This window comes from Cebus imitator, unplaced genomic scaffold (assembly GCF_001604975.1).
Source record: "Cebus imitator isolate Cc_AM_T3 unplaced genomic scaffold, Cebus_imitator-1.0 Scaffold113, whole genome shotgun sequence".
Taxonomy (NCBI): domain Eukaryota; kingdom Metazoa; phylum Chordata; class Mammalia; order Primates; family Cebidae; genus Cebus; species Cebus imitator.
Genome location: NW_016107428.1, coordinates 659,760 through 681,897, shown reverse-complemented (window position 1 = coordinate 681,897; position 22,138 = coordinate 659,760).

Genomic DNA, 22,138 nt, shown 5'->3' with positions numbered 1-22,138 from the left:
TAGAGGCGCAAATAGAGGCATGGTTGGAAACACACTACCTGAGTTTGAATGTCACTTAGCTGTGTTACCTGGGGTAAGTGGCTTAATCTCTCTGGGCCAATTTCTTTGTCCAGGAAAAAGAGAATAATGGTACCTATAAGGTAGCAGTGAGGATTAAATGGGTTAACATATATAAAACAGTAAAAAGAGTATTATGCACATAGTAAACACTCAATACATAATGTCTACTGTTACCTTTTATAGAAGCTGAAACTGAGGTTCAGTGAGGTTAATTGATTCATCCAAGCTCACAGGCTTGTAAGCAGCAGGAATAGAATTTAAGTCCAAGTCAGTCTGACTCCGAAGTCAATGGAATGTTTCTTCCACTATTCTTTATCACATACCCGGTAGGAAAATACCCAGGCCTTTTTCAAGGCCCGGAAAATGTGGGTCCTGGGCGTTAGAGAGAATGATGAGGTTTCTGGCAAAAGAAAGACCAAGAAAAGAGAACTGTATTGGGGTGAAAGGTGATAGATGACATTACGGCATCAGAAAGTAACTCTGAAAATCAAACAACGTTTTAGGTCATATTGCTGTCTGTGAGTACAGCTGGCAACCACACCAATTTGAAAACCTTTTTTGGGAGAGTTCCAGACACGCTGTTTAAATTTTGAAGAGGGGAGGGGCAGGGGGAGTCATGGTGGCTGTATGTTTCTGCGGAGCTGGTTTTCCTGTGCACAGACCCTCCCTGGGGTCCAGCCATCAGGGAGGCATCTTTCCAAAGTACTAAAGCAAATACGCTGGTGCCTCTCTGCCGGGCCCAATGCCTTCAGTTCACGGAACGTGAAATCCTGGAGCATGAGAACGACAAAAACGTGAGGAAAGGCAGCAAGCTGGGAGGCCACAGCGGGTGGGGTATTTATTCAAAGACTTCATGTGACTATCAATGGCTGTAGGATTAGCCATGATTAATTTTCCTCTTCAGTGTTTGCTTAAGCATTGAACCTTTATTGCTTTGGTGATTAGAAAAGAAGTGGTTGAAACAAAGCAGTTACAACTACATGTGGTCATCTCTGGGTTGTGAACTTACAGGGTGATTTGTGTTGCTGCTTTGTGTGGTTTTTTTTGTTGGTTTTTTTTTTTTTTTTTTGCTTTTTTTTTTTTTTTTTTACTCGATTTTCTTATGGTGAAGCTAGAAGCTAGAAGCTGACGCTTTCAACGTGTAAGGCATTAGGGTTTAAAAGAAAAAAGAACAAACATTATTGAAACCCAAACAAGAATGCTTTCACATGAATGTGGGTTGTAGCTACCCAGGCCTCCTTCGCTCCTGTCACAACATGTTGAAGACAAAATTAGGTAACGTCCTCCCTCCCTCAGTGAAAAGGAAAACCTGCCAAGATGTGGTGGCTGCTCTCCCTGGAGTGCTAGGCACAGGTAATTTATTCCACCAGCAATACGAAATCAAGGGACCAGTGCCTTTTTTTTATTGTTGTTGCCGTTCAACTGACTAGCCTGATTATTTTTTACCAAATGGAAAGAAAATGTGTTTCCACCTGACACAAAGTTATGTTGTGTCAATTAGCTCCATTCAGGAAGGAAATGTTCACATTCCCTAGAGAAATCTTTGAGGGATGTCGATTCAAATGCAAACATATATGAGCACTTCGGGGGTATAATTTCTTCCAGGAAAGAATAGACTGGCCCAAAGTCAATCCTGTCATTTATTTTGGGGTTTATTTTCTGGAAAGAAAGAGAGCGAGAGAAGCAGGCAAGGAATAAGTTATGAAAATCAAGAAAAATAGTGTCAACAATTAAAATGCATTGATAATACCTAGGACAAAGGGGCCTAAAAATGGATTTTTCTTACCCCCCCCCCCACATTTTCCAAATGACAAAGCTAGGCACAGAGAAATTAGGTAATTTGCCCATTTCAAACAGTTATATGATGATAGAAGCAGGAATAGAAGCCAAGTTTCCCAATTCCGGGCCTGGCCCACTTTCAACTCTATACACTCTGCCTTCAGGTGCAGGGAGGTGTGTGTGACCTACCCCGTGCATTACAAAGGCCTTGACATTTAAAGGATTAAACATTTGGATGATGCCTTGGGAGTATTTCTTCAAAGATAGTTCTCTCAAAAGAGTTGGATTAAAGAAGGCTGGTAACGAGAGGGGTCTGTATCAGTTAGGGTGCATTCACATACCAGTAACAGAGAATCTGACTCAAACTGGCTTAAATCATAATGGAAATTTTGTTGAAAACACAGCGGTATGACCACCTTCAGGGGTTGCTTATTCCCTCCCTAAATCAACAATGATCCGGTTTGTCTCCATCTCCTTGCCCTGCCTTGGGCAGTGGGATCTTCCTACAGATACTTTGTGGCCTTAACTAAGTAACTCTAGGGACAAATCACTTTCCTTCCCTGGACCTCAATTCCCTAATCTGTAAAATGCAGGGGTTGGTCACTAAATGAGCCTAAGAGCCCTTCCACCTGTAACAGCATTTCTCAAAAGGTAGACTATAGACCACTTGCGTGAGAACAGCTACTTAGAATGTTTGTTAAAATGTGCATTCCTACACCCTAGCCCAAGCCCACAAAATCACGATCTCCTGTCCTGAGAGCACAGGAATCTGGGGTTTACAAACTCACCTAGAAGATCCCTGTGTTTCTTGAAGTTTCTTGGAAACATTTGCTTCCAAGGCAAAAGAGCCTAAAATGGGAGAAAATCATAGCTGGTAAGCCAAATCCTGCAAGAGCGTTAAGAATGGCTTTTATATTTTTACAGTGTTGTCTAAAAAAAAAACACACACACATCATACTCACAATATGGAACAGAGACCTTACATGGCCCATAACGCCTAAAATACTATCTGGCTCTTTACAGAAAAAAGTTTGCCAACCCCTTGTCTAAAATAATGAGATCATTGAATGGTGGAAAGAATGGCAGGGGGTAGATCTGAAGAAGAAGTTATAGGGCTGATGAGGCCAAGAATTCCTCGGAGCAGGAGTTTTCAAGGTTCCATCAGCTCCATGGAGAATCAAGCAAATTTAAAAACATGCTCAAGTTCTAGTATTTAGCTTAGAAAAATCTTTTCCAGGGGATCTCCTGGGGTCTCTGGCTGGTCCATCCAATGTCTAATATTGACATAAAGGGCAACAGGAACACAGTAAATGCTAAAGAAGGACCAGGTCAACCTGGACTCTCTTTGCTCTGAAAGCCTCCAGTCAGCTGTCGTTCATATCATAGGGAAGATTTTGAAGGCAGCCTGTTGTGGCTTTTTTCTACGCCTTCCCTCCAACCATACTGATCAGCTAAGGAAAAGGGTTCTCAGAGAGCCATTCTGGGTCTGTGAGGTAATTTCCTAGGGATTTGACCAGAAAGAGATCCCAGTTCTTTTCAGACAATTGACAAGAAAGGCTATACATTAGGAGCAATAGTAGAAAAGACCATGGCTTGTGAGTCAGACAGTCCTAAGGTCAAGTCCTGCCCTTGAACCTACTTATTCTACGATTTTAGACTTGCCCTGCATAAGACAGTAGCCACCAGCCCCATGTGGCTATTTACATTTAAATTTATTAAAATGAAGTAAAATTTAATATTCAGCTCCTGCATCACACTAGTCACACTAGTCAACTCACTATCTGCATATAGCTCATAGCCATCATATCAGACCGTATACATACAGGATTTTCCCACCAGTATAGAAAGTTCTATCAGGCAGGGTGCAGCGGCTCATGCCTATAATCCTAGCACTTGGGGAGGCTGAGGCGGCCAGATCACTCAGATCACTCAGGAGTTTGAGACCAGCCTGGGCAACGTGGTGAAATCCCATCTCTACCAGAAATTAAAAAATTAGCCAGGTATGGTGGTGCACACCTATGGCCCCAGCTACTTGGAGGGCTGTGGTGGGAGGATCGCTTGAGGCCAGGAGGTAAAGGAGGCAGTGAGCCAAGGTCATGCCACTGCCCTCCAGCCTGGGTGACAGAGCAAAACTGTGTCTCAAAGAAATAAATAAAGTTCTACCAGACAAAGCTGCTGTGGACAATCTTCCAACAGTCTGTTCCAGTCTGTTCTCTGCCTTTCTTTCCACCACCTATTTGTCTCATTACTCTAGGCTCCATTGCCTTGGGAACAAATGGTCATTAAACTTCAACATAAGCCTCCATTTTCTCATTTGTAAAATGGGTATAATAATGTATCTCTCAGGGTTGTTGTGAGGATTATAGAAGCTAGCGCAGGTAAAATAATAAGCACAATAGTCAGTGCATAGAAAGTGCTCAGTAAACTGCTCTTACTATTACTGTGCACAAAATCTCAGGCTCACTTGTTGATATTCTCCCAACCTCCTCTAGGCCAGTGGTTCTCAAAGTCTAACATGCATAAGAATCACCTGGGGGCTTACCAAATTCCAGATTGCTGGAATCTGCCTCCAGAGTCTCTAATTAAGTAAATCTGGGGATAATGCCTGATAATTTGCATTTCTAACAGGTTCCCAGTTCTTGATGAGGCAGCTCTCTGAACCACACTTGGAGAACGGCTTCTTTAGGCAGCTCTTCATAAGCCATTACTGTCTCTTTGTTGGGGGAGTTATTTGTGAATGTTGTTCTTTCCTGACCTTACCATGTTAACTCATCCCCCTCCACCGTCTTCAAACAAGCTATTTCCTCTAATCCCCACTAACCCCCTTTGTCTGCCAATTTTCCAGCCCTAACTCGGACTCTGATAAACCTGGCCAACAGCTTCCTTCTCATTTCTCCACCCGTGAATCCCTGGTTTTTTCTCTGTGCCACCCGTTACACCTTGCTAATTTGTTTGCTGTAGTGTAACCATTGTTTCCCTCCATTTCCCAAAGAGCAGGACATGCTCCACTGTTGGACCTGGGGCAAATTTATGTGGAATATCAATAATTTTGGATGATAACAGAGAAAAAAATGACACCAAACCACATGGTAAGGAAGTTATTATTGTTAGTTCTCTCCAAACTCTACTGATTACACTAGGAGAAAGCCTCAGTCAGGAGCTGATGTGTCTTTCTCCTCTTGCTAATAACCCTCCAGCTCAAAGCCAGAGTCATGTAATTCCATCATCACTGTCATCATCATGATCATAAAAAGTAATGTTACTTGGCTGGGTGCAGTGGCTCACACCTGTAATCCCAGCACTTGGGAGGCCGAGGTGGGCAGATCACCCGAGTTCAGGAGTTCAAGACCAGCCTGGCCAACATGGTGAAACCCATCTCCACTAAAAATACAAAAATTAGCCAGGTGTGGTGGCTCACACCTGTAATCTCAGCTACTTGGGAAGCTGAGGCAAGAGAATTGTTTAAACCTGGGAGGCAGAGGTTTCAGTCAGCCAAGATCACACCACTGCACTCCTGCCTGGGTGACAGAGTGAGACTCTGTCTCAAAAAAAAAAAAGTTACTTAAATTCACACAGTGCTTTCTGTGTGCCTGGCAGTGTTAGCAGTGTTATAAGTGCTTTATATATATTTACACATATTCATTCACTTAGCCTCACAACTCAACGAAGTAGACAGACTCATTCCTAGTTTAAAGATTAAGACCCTGAGGCACAGGGGAGTTATGTGACTTGCTCATGGTCACTCAGCTGGAAAGTGAGAGAACCAGGATTCAAACCTTGGCAACATATGGAGAGCAGATGCTCTTTAACCACAATGTTGCTGTGCTGGGGTTTAGCAATACTGTTTTGTTTTTATGTGATTTGTTGTTACCTTCTTCTTATATTTTTGGCAAATGTCTTTGTCTGTTTGGGCTGCTATCAAAAAACATCATAAACTAGGTAGCTTATAGACAACAGAAATGTATTTCCCACCATCCTGGTGGCTGAGGCATCCAAGATAAGACACTAGCAGATTCACTGGAGAGGGCCCATATCCTGGTTCATGAATGGCACCTGCTTACTGCATCCTCCTAGGGTGAAAAAGACAACCTAACTCTTGAGGTGTCTTTTATGAAGGCACTCATCCCACTCGTGAGGGCTCCACTCTCAGGACCTAATTAACCTCCCTTACCTCTTGGGATTTCAACATACAAATTTTGGGAGGACACAAACATTCAGAACATAGCAGCAAGTATATTTATTTTCTACATAGCTGGTAATAAAAAGTCTGTCTCTCTCTTTCTCCCTCCCTCCCTGAGATGGATTTCAACTGGAGGCCAGAAAGCAGAAGAGCCTGGAAATGCCATTCATGAAGGTCAGCATCTGAACAGCCTAGATGAAAGCAGAAATGAGACTGGGGCAACCAACAGAGAATAACCAGCACAGTACCCGATGCAGTGTGGTACACAGAGGGCACACTTCAAGTAAGACCTCAAGGCCCATGAGCTGCTTTGAATTCAACTGAACCGAATGGAGAAACTGGTTGCAAGTAAAGGGTGCTATGTGGTAAAGGCAACTGGACCCTGGACCGCTAGGGTTTCACTTCCAGCTTATCTAGACAAGTGAATCATCAGATTTCACTGCCCTCTTGGGGCTTGAATCACACATGTGTGGGAGGAGCTGCATTGCTGGTGCATGTGAAGTGTTTCAAGCTGTAATTATATCCTTCACCTCCTCAGAGTGTCTAGACTAGATTGCGAAGGCTGGAAAAAAAATGACTGCAGCTTTCTGTGGTCCTCAAACAAGTGGGAATTCCTGGATGGGGCCCTTTTCCCAGAGTACACAGGAGCAAATCCCCAGAAGCAGCAGCAGCAGCAGCAGCCTTGACTTGAAGGATGAAATAAAAAGGGAAAAGAGGTACTGCCTTTAAAGTCTCCATAGGAAAGATACAGCAGTCAAGCACTAGCAGTAGAAATATGAAGCAATCCTACTGGTGCTCTGCATGAAAAGTTTTTAAATAACTCTTTATTAATAATATTAATATTAATGATAATACTGAATCTTCATAGCACATGTATTATATACTGAGTACTATGGTAAGCATTTTACTTACTTTGCTGCATTTAATCTCCACAATTGCCCTGTGAAGTAAGATTAACCCTAGTTTTAAAAATAGAAAAATGATGCTTTGAAAGGCAAACAGAATATGGTCTTAGCTGCAGTTGCTTGAACATTTATTATGTGCTTGCCATAGGGCTGGGTATCCCAGCAGTTCTCAAATTGCAGTTCGTGGGCCTCTCTGGGTTCCCAGCAGGTTCTCCTTACAGGAGATCTACGAGGTCGAAACAATATTCAAAAAAACACTAAGGCAGTGTTCGCCTTTTCCATTGTATTGCTGCCAGCACCATAGAACAAATCAAGGCAGTTCACCAAACTGCACTCGTAGTCATTGAATTCTTCAAGGCCACCCACTTGCAGTAGAATATGGCCAGTCATATAAGCATGTCTTTGATGAAGCAGGATCATTTTAAATTTTATTAAATTTTAACCCTTGAGCACATGAACATCTTTTTAAGATTTTGCACAAGGAAACAGGAAGAACTCATAAGGCATGTCCAAGTACTATGGTTGTCTCAAAGAAAAAGCACCTACACAGTTGTTGAGTTTCAATCTGAACTAAGCTCAGTTTTCATAGATCACCATTTGTACTTGAAAGAACAAAAGAGAAACTATGGGTGTTCAGACTCATGTAGTTGGCAGACATATTATCAAAACTTAACTAAGTGAGCTTCTTACTTCAAAGAAAACCGCTTAGTCAGGCACAGTGGCTCACACCTGTAATCCCAGCACTTTGGAAGGCCAAGACAGGTGGATTATGAGATCAGGAGTTTGAGACCATCCTGGTCAATACGGTGAAACCTTGTCTCTACTCAAAATACAAAAATTAGCCAAGCATGGTGGCACACGCCTGTAATCCCAGCTACTCAGGAGGCTGAGGCAGGAAAATCATTTTAACCTGGGAGACGGAGGTTGCATTGAGCCAAGATCACTCCATTGCACTCCAGCCTGGGTGACAGAGCAAGACACTGTCTTAAAAAAAAAAAGAAGATAGAATTTTGGAAAATATATATGTCACTGGCTTCCCAATATACTAAGACTTTTCTAATCAGATCTGTGCTGGGGATTAAAGAATGTGATCCTTCGATAGTGTATAAGGAAATGTATCAACATTTAGAAGATCTGTATAATTCAGTGAACCAATATTTTTTAAATGTCCACTGTATCAAACTGCAAAATCATGCAAGGTAAACATTGAGTGAATGCATAAAATGGCCAGTGGATTTTAAGGTAACATAGTATGAAAATTTCATTTGCATAGTTTCAGATTCTATATTACAACTGCCTTTTAAGAAACTTGCAGTCAAGTTTTGATGCAGTATCCAAAAAAGGCTATTAAAACATAACTCCTTTTTCTAAATACATACCTGCATGAAGCTATTTTTTTTCCTATACTGCAACCAAAACAATCTATGGCAACACATTGAATGCCAAGGAGATTATGAAAATCTGTCTTAAGTCGCACATTAAAAAGATTTATAAAAATGTTGCTGTTCTCGCTATATTTTTTGGGGGGAAATACAGTTATTTATCATTAAAAAGTTAATTATGTAACATGCAGTCAGCTCACTATTAAATAAGTGATTTTAAAATTTCGCAGTTATAATTTCTACTCTAACAAATGTTGATAAATATAACCCACACTTAAAAATTTTTTAAATTTAATCTTTGAAGTCCACAATAATTTTTAAATCTTTGGAGTCCTCAATAATTTTAAAAGGGTCCTGAAGCCAAAGTCTTTGAGAAGCACTGTTTCATCAAAATTTCATCAATTCAATGTGATCCCAGAGCTAAGAGCTTTTTAGGGGCTTAGAAAATATATAAGCCTCAGGTAGAAAAACAGTTGTTGGCTCCAAACAAAAGAAAACAATAAAAATTAAAATGAATAAATGTTTAATTAAATGTCTACAAAAATGCACCAACATGCCAACTTAATTAACTGTTAAAATTTAATATTCATAAAGATTTCATTACATCGAATGCAATTTATATATTCAATTTTCTCACTTCACACATTCCCCTAAGTATACACAGTGATTGTTGGGAACTCATAGCCAATCATAAATTAAATGAAAGTTACATAGAGCCAAATAATTTCTAAAGCACAAATATAAAGGCCCTTACAAAAAAAATTTAAAGCCAAAAAGTATATTTAATGTGGGATATGGGTGCAGTTGGTATATTTGATATGTTGTATGGTAAGGCCTCCAAAAGTCAGAATATGTGGGTCTCATGAAGGCCCTGCTTTAAACACAGCATCTCATTTCCTTTTAAATTACACACCTCCTGAGAAAGATTCTGGTGAAAGCAGATATCCTCACTAGGCTAAGGAGATACCTTACCAGGCAAAACACTTCCCCCTGACCTTTGGCAGGCTTGGGGAAGAGAAACACGTAATGTAAATACCATAAACCCATCAGAAGAGCAAGAAAATCATGAAAGAAAGAAAGGCCAGACGCTGTTCTTTGGAACCCGGTAGTGGCACAGCCAGCCAGGTTTCTGTTCCCTAGGCAGAACAGCATCTCACACCCAGACTGTCTTCATTGAGCAAAGCAGGACTGATAGCTTAGCAGAGCCCCAGGCATCTCACTGGGGAAAGAGAATGTTTGACAGAAATGTCTGAGGGTACTTTCTAAAGGCTAGCCAGCTTAAAGCAAAAAGTCCCCCAGTGATCCTCCCCACCTCTATTCTGGGTCCCTTGCCCTCGCTGGTATCTCAGGACTAGGCTCCCTTGCTGGCCAGCAGTGCTCAGGATCACAAAGACCTCTCTCAACTCCCTTGAAAAGTGTCTTCTCAGCTTCCTGTCATTCTCTCACCCCACTGACCCGGGTGAAGCAGTGTTGTCTGCCATCCAACTTTGAGATGTCAAGACTCAGACAATGTGATTGCCTTTTAGAAGAGCTCCAGGAATGGGATAGCCCACAGTATTGCAGAGCTCCAGGAATGGGATATCCCACAGTATTGCTTATTTTCTTTCTCACCTGATTTTTCTGTAGTTTCCACTGTAAATGCATTTGCTTTAATTTAGGCATTTGTTTAAAAGATATGAGTAAAGTAACTGGCTCATAATAGGTCTTTGATAAATAGTGATCACTATTATTTGGCAATTCATCACACAGTGCCCTAACTTCTCTTGCAGGGAAATCAGGAGATCTTCACTGTCATGAGGAAATAGATTCATTTCCATTTCCTGCAGCTGCCTACTTTAGTTAAATAAAAAATAGAAAAATGGAAAAACAGAGTTATAAAAGGTGCAATGTATTTGAAATGTTTCATTTAACAAGCCAATGCTTTAATTACACATACACATGCGAAAACAAAATACAATAGAATTGTGCAATTGACAAGATTTATGGAAAGCAAATAATGGATTTTGAACACATTGTGTTGGCAAGGTGGCCTAGTAAGGACAAAACTGTGGAACTCTCTGATGTACACCTCCTTCAATCCTTTCCCTGAAGCTCTGTGACTCAATGGCATTATTTGGAGATTAAAAACAAGTCTAAAATTGAGTTTTGTTGCCAAATTGCTTCCCTTAAACACCTCCTGCTTTTGTCATCACCAATAGGTTCTGATTGCACTATTAGCCTTTATTCTGTGTATTATTATTGGCATTTTTCCATGCAAACGTTTAGGTTCCTGACCAGAGTAAAAGGGTCATACACTGCTATGACTTTTCATGCTTGTAACAGACATGTAACATATTAATTGAACTACTGATCTTTTTTTGTTTAAGAAAAAAACTAGCTAACAAACAATTGATCTCACTTAACCATAAATTGGTACCTTTTCCTTACCATCCCAACTCATATACATCCTCCTCGTCAAGCCTACTCTATGATATGGAAAAAGAAGTCTCAAATCAATGCTTTCTCTTCGCTTTCTGTCCAAACCCTTTTGAGCAAGGACACTGCCCCTTCCAGTTACCCTCTCCCCAGAAGGCAAACATGAATCTCCAGGCAGCTGCTCCATTTATCCCTCCTGAGGCAGACACCGCCTTTCATTGTTATTTCAGTTGATCCAGTTGTGAATAAGGCATCAGATGCACTTTCTCTGAACATTCAACCTCTAATCGCTGAATAGCAAGAGGTTTGGATGATGTCTCTGGCAAGAATCCTCTCCCATCTGCTTCTAGTTCAGGGCCGACCTTTGACAGCCCTCCATCCATGATTCTAAGTGGTGTGGAAACTGCTCTGGTCTCTGGCAAACTGATTTGGTCCAAGGGAGCTGTTTATTTTTCCTAGCAAGGCGGAGGAGGGATTTTGTGTCTCAGCATCATGTAGACTTAAGCTTATCACCAATTTCTCCAGAACAAGTGTGTCTCATTTTGACATAGAGAAGTTCTGTTATCAGATGTAAAAGACCTTTTAAATTATGATTTTGCTCTAAGGAAACAAGAGTAGTTTTAAAAATAGAAGTGACCAGCATCTCCAGATCTCCCTGGAAGACATCATAAAAGATGTGTCCCATCCTCACGGTTTTCTCATCCCATTTCCTTTAGTTGAAGCCAATACTTATTGTCTAGAAAACAAAAATTGCTTCCTAATTGTTCTATCTGCCTCCTTTGTTGCCCTTGCCAGCCATTTTTTACTTGCTGCCAGACTGATGCTTTTGAAGTCTGAGCATGACTACCAACCTCACTTAAATACCTGTAATAGCTCTTCATTGTTTATAGGAGAAAGCACATGTTCTTAGCAAACATACAAGGCTCTCTGTAATTCCCCACTACCTATTCAGCCTCAAACCCTTCTCCCTTACCTTCTCTACTCTTTCTACCACTATAACCAAGTGATACCCTCCGGCCTCTTAGCTACAGTGGCAAACTCCAGTACCTACAAGAACCAAGCCTATGATAACAAGTATGAGAACTGGAAGAGATAGAACAGTAGAAACTAGTAGAGTCTGTGAATTGAGTTATCTCACGTTTTTAGAGAAGTTAGGCCAAACCAGGCATAAACATAATTTATATTTGGCCCATGGTGACAGATGAAGACTTTCACTCCAGGTTTTCACTCATGCTAATCTGAGTGCCTGAAAAGGCCTCCTGTATTCTTCACCACTGCTACTTCTTCAGCAAGCTCATTATTTATCTCACAGAACTCAGTTCCAATGCCATCTCCCCCAGAAATCTTCCTGGTACTCAGTCTCGGTTAGTTGTCCTCCTCTAGCTCTCAAAGCCCTCTCTGGCCCCTTTGTGACAGCAGTTACCACACTGTTACTTGCCTGATACCATTGCTTACCTGACTCCTTAGTAGACCAGGACTTCCTTACTGAAAATGAATGTCTTACTCTCCCTGAGTAAGTACACAGAGTAAATGCTTATAGCAGACATGTGTTTTGCCTTCTTCCCTATTCATGGAAATAGCAGCTGCTAGTCTCCTTTAAAAAAACTGTTCTTTCTCCGTTCCTTGTGGTTTAGGCAAAGCTGTTAAACCAGAGGACTCCATCCCTATCCTAGGAGAGGGGATATGACCCAAAATGGACAAATCTATTTTTTTTTAAACCCAGGAATGAACAGGGTCCAAAAAGAATGAAAGGCAGCTGGAGCTAGGTCACCTGGTGGCAGCACTCTAGAAGAGCTACAAGTGCCCTGGTTCCTAGATTCCATTCTTCCCAAGGTTTTGTGCCACTGAGTGTTTGCTGTGTAACAAATAATCCCAAAACTTAGTAGTATAAAATAATATCTATTTGTTTACCTCAAAATTCTAGTGGTCAGCAATTTGAACTCGGTTAGGCTGGGCATTTCTCTTGTCTGAGAGGGATTCACACATGCATCTACAATTGGCTGTTGGTGAATAGGAAACTTGCTGGTCTAGGGTGGCTTCAGCTGGGACTTGCTGTTTTCCAGCATTCTAGCCTGAGCTTATTCACACCCAGCTTTGCAGATTTCCAAGAAAGGGAATAGAAACACACAAGACCTGTTGAGGCCTAGCCTCAGACTGGGCATATCACCATTTCCACTGCATTCTATTGGCCAAAGTAAGTCATAGGATCAGCCTAGATTCAAGAGGGTGAAAACTAGGTTCTCCTTCTTGATAGAAGGAGTTGCAAAGTCATGTTCCAAAGGGTGTGGATAGAAAAAGGGTGGAAAAATATGGTCATATCTGCAAAATATCACAGCTTTGTTATTCAGTTCCCTGTTAATTTTCTAATACATCCCTTTTTAATTTTAAGTTAATCAAAGTCAGCTTCTGTTGTTTGCAATTTAAAAATCATAATTTATAACTGCTTGAGAATGAATGAATAAATGAATAGATGGATGAATGTATTAATGGATGGATCAAACAATCTAAGAGAGAGTGTTGAACAGGGTCATGTAAAAGGGTGACAGACCTTATCATGGGATGAGGGAGATGTGGAATATGCTACATGTTAATTGCCTGTAAGCATCTCGGAAGTTAGGACACTACTTTTCCCCTCCTACTTTTTGACTCACCCTGCAGTCACAGCCACCAATAGCTTGAAATCCCTTTAGGAGCCAGACACAAAACAATAAACCATTCACTTGGAACTGCTCTCTTACCACTACTTAAATTTAATTCGAGAGCCTGACTGGGTGTTTTTTTTAAGTGACTATCCTTCTGTACATGTTAATGTAACCACATCTTATACTCTAGATTGGCTTACATACAGGCTACACATTTTTAGGAAAAGGGTATTTTGAACAAGAGAAAAGTCTAAAGTCTGAAAGTATCCTATGACATGGTCCAGTATTTCCCAATTCAAGTCCTTCGCCCTCCCCACCCCCACCCCACTCCTTTCTGATAAAAGTCTCCAATCCACAATTCTCAGAATGATGATAGAAAAAAAAAGCAAGTTAAATAATTAAACAACACCAAAGCATGAATGGTTTATTTCTCATGTGCCTCAATTTAGAGGATAATTTATAATTTTGGAGAGATTTCTTAGTTCAAAATATTCTGTAACTAGAAGCTTGAGAAATATAAAGGAGACATTTTTATACAGCTATAGGCAGTTTCGTTGGTGTTTTTTGTGCTGGCAGTGGTGGTGGTATAAATAATAAAAAAATAGTAACTGGGTGTAGATATGACATTGAATTTTTGTCAATGTCATATTGAATAATACATAGAATACTGAATAAATTGAATAATATGTAGAATATTCATGCTTTGGGGTCCATAGAATTTTCCAGATGCTAATCATTATGATAATTTATAACAAAGCAATACTGATGAAAATGGAAAATTCCTCAAAGTTTTTGCAGCCTTAAACCTGACATTTGTGTTTTATGAAGCACCCTTGAATGGAACAGTGCTCCTTTGCTTCCATAAGCACTTCTCACCATCTGTAAACCACAAAACCATCACTCAAAGTGCTGAGATTCACAACTTTGTGGGTGAGACAAAGAGGAACCATATCTGCTCTCACCATGTCTCAGGCTCGGGACACGTGCCAGGGCAGCCAGAAAGGATCTCCAGGGCTGAGCAAGATTGTGTGATGTTCCCCTGTGTGGGAGGCCTCCCAGGAAGGCAAGCAGTGACCTCACTGGGAAAATGAAAATCGTTCAATAGAGAACACTTGTCTTGGAAATGATCTGCCTGAATTTGAGACCAGTGAAGGGATTTTGTTTCCAACACCCTTTCAAACAAACAAACAAAAAAAGCCGTTTTCTATTAATATGATTAATATATGGAGGAAAGATCCTACCGCCTGCTTCTTGACTGAGAGATCATGATTCAGGCAAAAAGGATCTCAATTCCAGCTCTACATGAAGACACAGTCAAGGCATCACCCCTTAAAAGAACCAATTATAAAGTTTTCCTTCTAAAACCAGAGCAGAGATATGCTCCTAGTAAGTGCAGCTCTTGGGAGGACCCAGCCACACAAGTAACCTCAACTTTTGACCTCTGATATTTTCCTTCCCTCCTAGGATTTCTTTCATGATACATCCAATGCCACCTGTGGAGACTTAATGTGTCCTTATCTCTGCTGCTGCAATGCAGATGAAGGAATAAAGATTATACATTTCAAAAGGACGTTTACCTGAAATGCAAAAACATGATAGATTACCCAAAAAAGGTCAAAACAAGCTAGAAGCAGGAGCAAGCTTCTGACTTTTCCATGGTTGACCTAATTCTGTTCTGCTCTGAGCCCTGTTCTAGCCTAAAGAGCTCTCTTTGTGATTCTTAGTCCCCTAGCCCTGGAGTGGGTGTGTTTTAAAAGACTGGGAATACCAGCTCTAGTGATAGGCAGTTTGGTGAGGATTTGCTATTCTATCACCATTAACAAGCCTTATCAACTTTTCAAGTGATATATATAGAAAATTAACATAGCCAGACGCATTACAGTGGGGAACATCAGAGAGCTATTTTTTCTCTGGCTTATAGCAAGTAGACCCATGACCTTGGTTTAATTAGTAAAGGGCTCTGGCTAGCCCTTTCCTCTCTTAATGTTATGCCTTTGCCAATTTTTGTCCTATTCGCAATTACATACTTTCGTTAGACACCTCCAACTTATTTTTTTATCAACTCAGTATCAGAAGGTATCTGAAACTTGAAAGGCAATTATAGAATATTCTCCTAGTACAGCACTGGTCTTTATTGTATGAGCTATTTTAAAGCTCTCCTGGAACATTTTTGTTCTGCAGAGACAGAAATAATTTCCTTCCCATGGAACAGATAACATATATATATTTTCTTTTTGAGAAGGAGTCTCACTCTGTTACCCAGGCTGGAGTGCAATGGCATGATCTCGGTTCACTGCAGCCTCCGCCTTCCAGGTTCAAGTGATCCTCCTGCCTCAGCCTCCCAAGTAGCTGGGATTACAGGCACCTGCCACCATGCCTGGCTAATTTTTGTATTTTTAGTAGAGATGGGTTTCACCATGTTGGACAGGCTGGTCTCCAACTCCTGTCTTGAAGTGATCTGCCCACCTCGGCCTCCCAAAGTTCTGGGATTATAGGCATGAGCTACCATGCCCGGCCTAGAACAGATAATCTTGTAATTTATGGTTTATGGTCCTGTTGGACAATAACCAGTTTTGTATCTAATCTAGAACTCCTATCCTAATATTAGATACCTAGCTTCTCAAATGCTCTTCAGATCAGTTTTAATATCTTTTAGTATCCTTCAATATTTAATGAGTTAAATACAATTTTTGACACATCTTATATTTGTATGAGAGATTTTTAAAAAATACTCCTCAAAAGTATAGCTGAACAACAGGTTTAAAAAACTAAGTGGAAAACAACATCTATTTGTCAAAAATTTATAGAACTTTTTAGCACAAAGAGCAAACCATAACGAATGCAAATAAAAAATAAATGATTTAGGAAATCATGGGAATCCCAGATGAAATGCAAATTGTGACAAAAGAATATAACTGTACTGCAAAAGCATAATGCAAACTTCACTGAAGGACATGGGGGAAAGGTGCCAACCTAGTTACTAGATATGAGTGTAGTCTGAAAACTAAGGGAAAAGGAACTGTACATAGCACTGTACTATAATTGATAAAGTTGCTTCCCATGGGCTTATAAGATAATTCTGCAACCTCTATACATATGTACTAGAATTCATAATTAAGTAAATGAATAGAAGATAACAGGATCCAGGTTTCTTACTTTGGGAGGGACAATTCACCAGTAAGCAAGGATGGGAAGCTGGATTAGAACCAGAGAAATTGGGAAAAATTCAAGTTTGGCATAATATAGATACAGATGTTAATAATAGGAATATTAATTGATACATAGGTTAGTATACACCCATATATTTCCTTGGTCACTCAGCTGAGAGGGCCTAGAAGAATAACACCCCAATAGCAATGGGTACTCCTAGCACCCAGATCTTGGTTTCTAATACCAGTCTCTAATAAAAAGACCAGAGCTTCATAGAAAAACAGATGATTTCAGAATTGGGGCAGAAATTACACAAGATGAGTCTGAATCATCTTGTAGTGCCAGAAAATAAGAAGTGAAAAAAACAAATACAAAATGATGCGGCTACAGGAGCCAAGTGACAGAGCTCCCAGTGATCAAAGTTAGAACAATTTGAGCAATAGAACAATTAAAGTAGTATTGGGTTATAACCCAAAGTATAAAATAAATATCAATGAATATATTCAGATATAAATAAATGATCAATCAATAAATAAGCAGGCGAGATCAGACAAATATTACATGTGAAAGGATTCCAAATAATGTACATAGATACTCTGCCCTCAAGGAGGTGGAACAAGACTCCTCACTCCTTAAATGACATTTTTTTGTAAAGACCACAGGAAAGAAAGATGAGGGAGGGAGGAGTGACTTCACAGTGGAGAAACCTGATGAATAATTACTTCAGCCAGGGTACATAGTCAACATCAACAGTGATAAATAATAATATGTACCCTTCATATGATGTGGTAAGAATGGCACTCTGCCTCTGCAGTCTTCCTACCAAACAACCATAACCCCAGTCTAATCATGAGAAAAACCTAAGATGAATCTCAATTAAGGGACATTCTACTAAATACCTGTCTAGTATTCCTCAAAACTGTCAAGGTCATCAAAAATAAGGAAAGTCTAAGAAACTGTCATAGACCAGAGGAGGCTAAGGAGATACAACAACTAAACGTACATTACATTTTGTAGCCTAGGTGGGATTCTAGAACAGAAAAAGTACATTAGGTTAAAAAAAAAATTAAGAAAATTTTCATAAACTATGGAATTTGACTAATAATAATGTATCAATATTGGCTCACTAATTGTGACAAATATGCTATAATAACAGTAACATATGATAATCTTAAGAATAAGGAAAACTGAATGTGGGGTGTATGGAACTCTGTTCTATTTTTGCAATTTTTATAAATCTAAAATTACTAAAAACATTTCTTTAAATAAAGGTACATTTTTTAAAAACCCAATAAAGTTACTTTCTGCAAAGTATCTTGTCAGTGCCATGAAAAATTAAGAAAAACTTAGAAACTGTGATGTTCTGGATTGGACTACAGATCAAAAAAGACACTAGTAGAAAAACTAATGAAATTCAAATAAAGCCTGTAGTTTAGTTAGTGGTATTGTACCAAAACCAATTTCTTGGTTTTGACAAATGTACCATGATTATCTAAGATGTTAGGGAAATCCCCATGAAAAAATACGAAAACTGAGAGTGCTCTACTTCCAACTTTTCTGTAAATGTACAATTATTTGGAAATTAAAGTTTCAAAAAATAATTTTGGCTACATACTGTAGGATTCCAATTATATAACATTCTAGAAAGGGCAAAACTATTGGGGCAGTAAAAAGACAGAGGCTGGGAGAGAAGAGGAATGAACAGGCCAAGCATAGAGGGTACATGTCATTATATACACATACAGAGCTAACAAGATAGATGTGAAAATAAAGGGGAATTTATTAAGCAGCATTAACTAACACAATCACAAGGTCCCACAATAGGCCACCTGCAAGCTGATGAGCAAGGAAGCCAATCTGAGTCCCAAAGCTGAAGAACATGGAGTCTGATGTGTGACGGCAGGAAGCATCCAGCATGGGAGAAAGATGTAGGCTGGGAGTCTAAGCCAGTACAGCCTTTTCATGTTTTTCTGCCTGCTTTATAGTCTAGCTGTGTTAGCAGCTGATTAGATGGTGCCCACCCAGATAAGGGTGGGTCAGCCTTTCTTACTGCCTAACACTTACTCAAATGTTAATCTCCTTTAGCAACACTCTCATAGACATAGCCAGGACCAATACTTTACATCTTTCAATCCAATCAAGTTGACGCTCAGTATTAACTGTCACAATACATTTGTCCAAAACCATGAAATGTATAACACCGAGAATGGACCCTAAGTAAACTGTGGACTGTAGTTGATTATGATATGTCATTATAAGTTCATTAATTATAATAGTTGCACCACTCTGGAGGGGGATGTTGATAATGAAGGAGGCAATGCATAGGTGGGGGCAGGGAGTATATGGGAAATCTCTGTACCTTCCTCTCAAGTTTGCTGTGAACCTAAAACTACTCTAAAAAAAACGGAATCTAGAAAAAAAAGTTTGTTTTTTTTTTTTTAATAGGTGATCCATGAGGAATAACAGGTACATGCAGACTGAAAGCAAGGAATTTGCCCACTGTCATTTGCCTACTGGAAATGTAAATTTGGCACCGCAGAAATTAACATGTTTTTAAGAAAGAAATGATCACTCAGAGTCTAAGGAATCATAGTGATGCCCTAATGGGGACAGGGAAGTATAATAATCCAGATAATAAATCCTATGTTAGCATTTGTCTGGGCACAGTTCAAGCAAAAGCTAAAGGAATTCTGCTATTCTTAGAACTTTTGGTGACAAAATACACCTCTCTTAACAATCTCAATGTGAGTTGTCTATCCTAGGCATTGGGTGTTAAAGATAGGGACACAACAGTTAATGAGATCTTCTTCAAGTTTTATTCACTGACTGTTCAGAAGGCCAACCTCTACAGAATAGTTACAAAAAGCAGGGATTCTGTTGGGAGTGGGAAGGGCTTCTGATCCTTGCTTGGCTAAACTTCTTCTCCAGGGTTTTCCCTAGGTAGCCAGAAAGAGATTTCCTGGAATTATTTATGAGAATACCGGAAGGTCAGCCAGAGTACGCAGTCCTGACAGTCATTCATTTCTCCTTTCTTACTGGAGTAATAATACCATATGTTGCTTCAAAAGAGCTACTCATATACTGAACACCTGTTATGTGCCAAATACAGTGCTAGACGATAGGAAGAGGGAGTGAACTCAGATGAAAACAGTAACGATGATGATAATGATAAACATGTGATAGCATGTATTTCTAACAGGTAAAACACTATTCCAAGCACTGATGCATTTAATCTTTACAATAACTCATGAAATTAATTTTATCATTTCTATTTTACTGGTGGGAAACTGATTCTCCCTCCCGGAAGCTAAAAATCATAGTTTATTTAAGGTCAAACAGGAAGCATAAGGGTGTTTAAGAACATGGTCTTTGAAATCCAGCAGACATAGAACCAAAGCTTAAATGTGTCTCTTATTAGCTATGTGATCTTGGACAACAAATTTCACCTCTTTCTCAAGTAGTCAATTGGTAGAGGATAAAATCAGCACAACTTTATTAAGTGCTTTATCCATTAATATTGTCTGCCACAAGTTTGAGAAGAAAGGGACCTCACACATGCCCAGAATTTGCCAAAATGTGCCAAGTGCCTTATAGGTGTGAATTTACTTTATCCTCAAAACACAACAAAAGATGAGATTTTATTATTGTCTCCATTGTACTGATTAGAAAACTGATGTTCAAAGAAGTTTAACTTCCTGAAGGTCATCCAACAAGCAAGTGGCCCAACTGCAATTTAAGTCCAGCTGTATCAGGTCCTAGTACCCTGAGTCTAAATCACTCTGCTCTACTCACTTGACATTACAGAAACTCCATCATGAATTCAATTCCTTCTAGGTAACATATTTTTAATTTTAACTGAGGCTGTAACCTGAAAGTTTATCTGTAAGTGGTATAAACTTTGGGCTGAGGGAGTCTCAGTTGGACTGGGTGAACCCTTTCTTCATTAATACTGGGATTCTCAGTAACAGGCACCTTAGAAAACAGAGTGTCCCCTCTGAAGCTGTAATGATGCATTTTGAAGGAGAAGAGTAGGGGCAGATGGGAGAGAGGAGAAGGATGGCACAAGAAGCCTGAAAGCATAGAGAGGAGGTTCTTTTGCATTTGAAACAAACCCACAATTGACCCAATTAACCGTGGTCCAGCCGCTACCAAGAAGGCAATGCCTTCTGAGTTTTAGAGCAATTTAAGGTAAAGGCAAGGATGTGAAATAGATTCCAACCCCTGCACCAACATTACTTCCTAGTGGTAGCTGCTGGGACAGTTCTAGTAAGAAGAAACATGGGACTTTGCCCAGGTTTAGCTGGAAAAGTTAAAAAAAAAAAAAATGCCTCGGCCCATTAGTAAGATCTGCCACAGGTTTGGGAGCCACTCACCTACCCAGATTTTGCTGTTCCTGCTTAGGGGATGTCATAGCCTGGACAGAGTCTGCAGGAGGAGTGAACTGGTTCAGGTCCAGCCAGGGAGCCCCAATGTCCCAACAGAACCCTGCTTCCGCCAATCTCACAAACAAAGGCAAAACGGCACTGACAATGAGAAAGGCTCTCATTTGAATTTCTTTGGTTTTAATTATTTTGAAAAGAGAGGCAAGCCACCAATGCCAAGACCCTTTAGGAAGAACTAACAACTAAAGAGATTCAGGCCAGCTGGAGGGGGAGAGGAGGGAGTTCCAGCCAATTAGCCTTCCTTTGTAACATGGCAGCCCTTCATCCAGCCCTCCGGAAGCCTTCATAACACTCATGTGTCAACAGTACCTTAGAAGAGGGGAAACAGCAGTGAGCCAAACCTCAAGAGTGAGGGGAAAAAAAGTAAAATCTGGAATTGCAGCTCCAAACTGGACCTTTGAATGCTTAGCTGACTGTCATTATTTTTTACAGAACCCTCCCTGGGCTTTCCTGACCACCGAGGACCAGGCCTCAGGGCTCCAGGAGCCTGGTCTTCCCTCTGTAGTCTTGCTACTGCCTTGCCAAACAGGCTGGTCCCACCCTCTCAAACTCTGCAGTCTTCCACCTCAGACCTCCCCAAATGGATCAAGCTTTCCATAGCTAGGCTATTAAAGGAAAACCAGTCCTACTGTTTCCTTTAATGAGCAGCTTTTACAGGGTGCCAAATGCCCTTTAAGGAGCCCAGAAGCCCAAAGCAGTCTCCTGGGTTCCAGAAACCCCAGGCTAACCCAGAGTCAGTGGGAGGTAGAGACACAAACCCAGACTCCAGACAAATTAGTCTCCAGGGAATCTGCTTAATCCAAGTTGTCGGGAGACGTGTGAGACGCTGGAGTTACCATTAACGCCAACCCTAGGCTTTGCTAGGTCCTTGCGGGAATAGATCCAATCTCTCCAGGGCACTGGCTCCAGAGAAGGTAGGACAGAAAATATCTAATGTCTTCTAAGGAAGGTGGAATCTGTTAAATGGAAATCCCTGTTGCTCTGTTGGGCACCTTGATGGATTCATGTGCACAAAGGTAGACATGAAGCAGAGTTTGAAACGAGAGAACACTGAATGATCCTGCTTAATAGAATAAGGAAAATTTACAGTTTGACTAACCATCCAGGACAGAAGGCAAAGGTGGCCAGGAGAGGAGATGACCTGAGGCTAGGGCCAAGTACCCAATACAAAGTCCTGGGTATA